This window comes from Otolemur garnettii, unplaced genomic scaffold (genome assembly GCF_000181295.1).
Source record: "Otolemur garnettii isolate 467f Iridium unplaced genomic scaffold, OtoGar3 scaffold00018, whole genome shotgun sequence".
NCBI lineage: Eukaryota > Metazoa > Chordata > Mammalia > Primates > Galagidae > Otolemur > Otolemur garnettii.
In genome coordinates, this window is record NW_003852413.1 from 2,975,488 (window position 1) to 2,980,756 (window position 5,269).

Consider the following 5,269-nt stretch of genomic DNA (forward strand, 5'->3'; position numbering starts at 1 on the left):
TTGAGTCTTTAGAGTTTTTTACATATATCACCATGTTATCTGCAAACAGAAATAATTGACTTCCTCCTTTCTTGGTTGAATGCCTTTTTTTCTTGCCTAATTACTCTGGCTAGGAATTCAAGAACTATGTTGAATAAGTGACGAGAGTGGGTTTCCTTGCCTGGGATTGATCTTAGAGGGAAAGTTTTCAGTTTTCCCACATTGATTATGAGTTAGTGGGTTTTTATTGTGTTGAGGTAAGTTCTTCATCTATTTTGTTGAGAGTTTTAGTCATGAATGGATTCAGCTTTGTCAAGGGCTTTTCCTGTGTCTGTGAAGATGAGTATGTGCTTTCAGCCTGTCATTTAGCTAGAGTAGCACATCAATTTATGTGTGCTGAAACATCCTGCTTGCATCCCAGGGATAAATTTGATTTGGCCATGGTGTATAACCCTTTCCATGTGCCATTGAGTTCAGTTTGCCAGGGCTTTACTGAGGAATTTTTTCATCTCTATTTGTACTGATTCATAGTTTTCTTTTCTTGCTGTGTCTTTGTCTGTGGTATTGGGGTGATGGTAGCCTCATAAAATGCGTTTGGAAGTGTTACCTTTTTTCCTATTTTTTGGAAGAACTTAAGAAGAACTGGCATTGAGTTTTCCTTGAATGTTTGGTAGAATTCACCCATTGAGGCCATCTGATCCTGGCCTTTTATTTTCTGTGACGTATTTGATTACTGAGTTGATCTTCTTTTTTCTAATTGCTCTGTTTCGGATTTCCATTTCTTCTACTTCTTGATTTTTTTTTTCTTATATATCTGTAATACAACTTTGTTCTGATTTGAAACGAAAAGGAATGGGAGTGACAATGACAAGATTTCATCATTGGATGTTGTGATATGACCATAGCAGTCTTATAGTTGAAACTCAAGAAGGAATGGACTGTGTTCCTAACAGCTAATCTGCAGGTCCACACAGTGAAGGTGTTTTTTAACCTGCCGCATTCACTCTGAAGCCCGTTCATGGCCTTGGGCATCCCAGATGAAGCACATGTTCTGCTGGATAATTAAGTGGCATACACGCTGCACTGCTGACATCATGGGACAGTCTGTTTAACCAGACTTTTGACGCTGGGCTCCAGCTTCATTCTCACAGGTCATCAGCCTCACCTGGGAAGCAGTTGTCTGAGCAACCTCTAAGTCATATTCATATTGTGCTGCCAAGGCCGGGTCCATGACCACCTCTGGGGGCAAGAGCAGGCATGGCCGCAAACTTCAAGTTAGGGTCACAGTGAGCTCTAGCACGCCAGAGGAAAGGCTTTTCAAAGTTGTAGTTACTTTTGGCAGAAATGTCGCAGTATTGAAGATTCTTCTTTTGGTGAAAGACAATAGATTTTGCCTTCACTTTCCTGTCTTTAATATCCACTTTGCTTCCATACAACATAATAGGGATGTTTTCACATACTCGTACCAGATCTCTATGCCAGTTAGGCACGTTCTTGATGTTACGTCACACATCATAATGGCACACTGGGCTTGAATGTAACAGCCATCTCTCAGCCCACCAAATTTCTCCTGACCAGCTATATCCCATACATTGAACTTGATGGATTTCCTACTGGTGTGGAGCACAAGTGGATGGATCTCAACGCCTCAGGTGGCTACATTTAAAATCTAGATTATCCAGTCTGTTGGCGTATACTTGTTCATAGCAGCCCCTTGGAGCCTTTTTATCTCGGAGGCATCTGTTATAATGGCTTCTCTTTTGTTTCTGATTTTGTTTGAGTTTTCTTTCTTTGTTTCTTAATCTTGCTAATGGTTTTTCCATGTTGTTTATTTTTTAGAAAACCCCCCAACTCTTAGTTTTGTTGATTTTATCTGTTTTCCATTCTCTATTTGACTTACTTTTGCTCTAATCTTTATTATTTCCTTTCTTCTACTAATTTTCGGCTTAGTTTGTTCTTTTTCTAACTTCTTGAAGTGCAGAGTAGGTTGTTTATTTGAGATCTTCCTCTTTTTTTTTAAACATAGGAATTTGTTACTGTAAATTTCCCTCTTAGAACTCCTTTTGCTGCATCCCATGAGTTTTCCTATGTTGCGTTTTTGTTTGTCTCAAGATATTTTTAAAACTCTCTTGTGATTTACTCTTTGAGTCAATGGTTGTTCAAAACTGTGGTTGTTTAGTTTCTACATATTTGGGAATTTTTGTGTTTTTCTTACTGTTATTGATTTCTAGTTTCGTTCCGTTGTGGTCAGAAAAGAGATTTGGAATTATTTAGATCTTCTTAAATTTAAGATTTGTTTTGTGAACTAACACAGGATGTATCCTGGAGAATGTTCCATGTCTACTTAAGGAGAATATATATTTTTCTGCTGTTGAGTAGAAAGTTCCACATGTGTCTGTGAGGTTCTTTTGGTTTAAAGCAGTGCTTTTCAACCTTTTTTTTTTTTTGGCTGGGGCTGGGTTTGAACCCACTCCCTCCAGTATATGGGGCCAGCACCCTACTCCTTTGAGCCACAGGTGCCGCCCCCTTTTTTTTTTTTAATCTCACAGTACACTTAAATTATGTTGATCCAAAAAAAAGAGTAAAGAAAGAATATGCTTACCATGCTTTGAACTTCTTTTGAAAGTAATTTAATTAATTAAAGATCCTTTCCCAGCATGCCGGTGTGTGTGCCGTGGCAGAGCTGTTGAAAACCACTATTCCAGAGGCCAATGTAAACGTTTTATAACTGTTATAGTCTATCTGAAACTGATAATACTTAACTTCATTGCATACAGAACTCTACCCTTTTACTTCTGCTCTTAAAATCATTTTAAAGAAAAAGCTCTTAACCCCATTTTTCTATGAAGAAAGTATGATTGTTCATAGCAAAAACATGAAATCAGTATAGAAAAGTTAAAAAGTGGAAGCTAGAAGTTCTCTGGCTGACCTACTTTCTCAGCTCCTATTCCCACAGCCCAGTAATAAAGTTGGCAGCACATTTTTTGAGCAAATTTCAGATAGGTGGATAGATAAAATCCTTCCCCCCATATGAATGAAAATTTATACATACTGTTCTGGAACTCACTTTGTGGTTACCATGTACCTTGGTCGGAGTGTTCTATTAGCATGAAACTCAGACTGTCCTGCTTGTCCGTGGCTCTGTGGTGAGGTGGGCAGGGGCTGACCCCTGGGCAGGTGCAGGTGGACCCACAGTTCTCGCCGGTCTCTACCAGTGTGAGGGCCACACCCAGGAAGCACAGGAGAGGTGCAGAGGTGGCTCTGTCCTCCTGGGCTCCAGACCCTTGCCCCTGCCCTGCCTCTGGACAAGAAGGTGGGCACTGCCAGCCAGATGAGCTTAGTGAAGAGAGATGAGCCGCCAGTGACGCTGAAGACAAACAGGTTAACAGCAACAGACAGAAGTGGGAATTGATTAATAGGTTATTTTAGAGGGGGGTTTTGGTGCTTAAATGGGGATTACGGACTTTCATGATAATCTGTTTGAATAAGAGGCTAAGTGGGAAAGACAATTAAAAAAAGCAAAATATAAGCTGGTCTCAGGACTTTGTTCTTCCAGGGGTGGGCACCACCCAGCGCATTGGTGCGAAGGGTCGGAAGGACAGGAGAACAGGCCAGGACTACTGCCCCAGAGCAGCTTCTGATGCCTCACGGTGGAAAATTCTACTAACCCACCTGGCGTTTGGTCTGTTGACTTTTAATCACGCTTATGAAGCATGGCCAATCTCCGGCCCTCAGGCGGGAAGAGGCAGAGTCAGTTACAGCACGTGACAGATAGTGACAGCTGGGTCTGGAGTCTGATCAGGTGCGTCTGTGCTCTGGCATGTGGCTGTGAGGCTCAGAAAGGGATTCTGCAACACCTCTCTGCTGGCGGTGTGCCAGGTGCTGTGTGTGCTCGATGGAGGCCAGGTGCCCAGGCCACGCTGCTGCGGCCTCTGCCTGCCCTTCTTTGGGGACTGCCCCAGTCCCTGTGTCCCTCTGTGCCCCTCTTCCACAGGTGTGTACATGACGCTATTAGTTTCTCCAAGCCCTGCTCACAGGATCAGAATCTGGGTAGGGACAGCTATGCTGAGGCTGGGCCAATCCGTATCCTTCACTGAAGCTTCTGTACATGTAGACTTGGGGGTGCTGTCTCCACCTGCTGGGGTGGTGCCCAGTGTCAGGAAGCCCACGTAGAGCTGACCTGAAAGACCAGTGTCCTCTCTCTCCTCTCCCCCACACCCCTCTATTTTCTCCCCACCCTACCCACCCCCCTCCATTCTCTCTGTCTCACCCCCTCCATCCCTCCTCACTGTCCTCCCTCCTAGGTAACCTGTCTCTTTAATTTTCCTTCTGATGAGGCTGTGTGACATGAGTTTCTGTCATTTGTGGCCTCAAATGGCACATGGCTGAGAGCCAGGTGGGACCTCCTTGTCTCTGTGGCCAGCCCAGGCTCTCATGCAGGGCTCTGTGCCCCCCACCTCATCACTTCCCACTGGGAAGTTGTTTTCCTACAGGAGTGAGGGCCCGGCCTGCAGGTGCTGCAGGTAACACCTATTTGGAGACCCTACCTATGAGCTCTCTGAGGAGGGTCTTGGCCATGGCTCCTGGGTGCTGAGCTCACGTTTCCCAGGCATCTCCTCAGGACTCTGGAGGCCATGTCACGGCCAGCCCATGAGTGCAGTATGAAGTGGCTATCACTGGCCAGTGAGCTCCTTTGAGAGCTATTGTCCTGGAGAAACTTCCAGGATGGTCCCCAGGGGTGCTTAGGAAATAAGGTGAGTGACTCCTGACGGGCCAAGCTTGGTTACCTCCAGCCTTGGTCAAAGTGTCCCATGAGATACAGCGATGTTTAGACACATGCTTTCTAAGGAATGGTGATGTGCCCTGCTCCTCCCACCTGGACGTGTGACTGGGCCAACATGACCCACGACTCCAGGGGGTCAGGGATCAGAGTGTGGGCAGGGATTAGAGACCCAAAACTTGGGGCCATGGAACCCATGGACAAGACCTTCAGTTCATGGCAGAGGCACCCACGGGAGGCCCCTTAGGATCCAGAGCAGCATTGCCAGGGACTACCAGGACTGCCCACCTGTGCCGTCTCCCCAGGCTTCGGGGACAACACGTCCACTCTGCAGTCCAGGCTCGTCCCTCTCTGCCCCCTCATTTGTACCCCTGCTAAGTGTAGACCAGGGCGGTAAAAACCCATCTACAACGAAGCAAGGCTGTTCACGCTTCCAAATATTAAATTCTGTTTGGAATATTAAATAATTTCCTCTTCAATGATCCCAGTAAATTTAATTAGCTCTTGTTC

The 5,269-nt window shown here is 45.2% G+C and overlaps 1 pseudogene; it reads right to left on the minus strand.

The window, feature by feature from the left end:
* Window positions 1–1,124: 1,124 nt before the first annotated feature.
* On the minus strand, window positions 1,125–4,557 carry LOC100945441 (annotated as a pseudogene).
* Window positions 4,558–5,269: the final 712 nt, after the last annotated feature.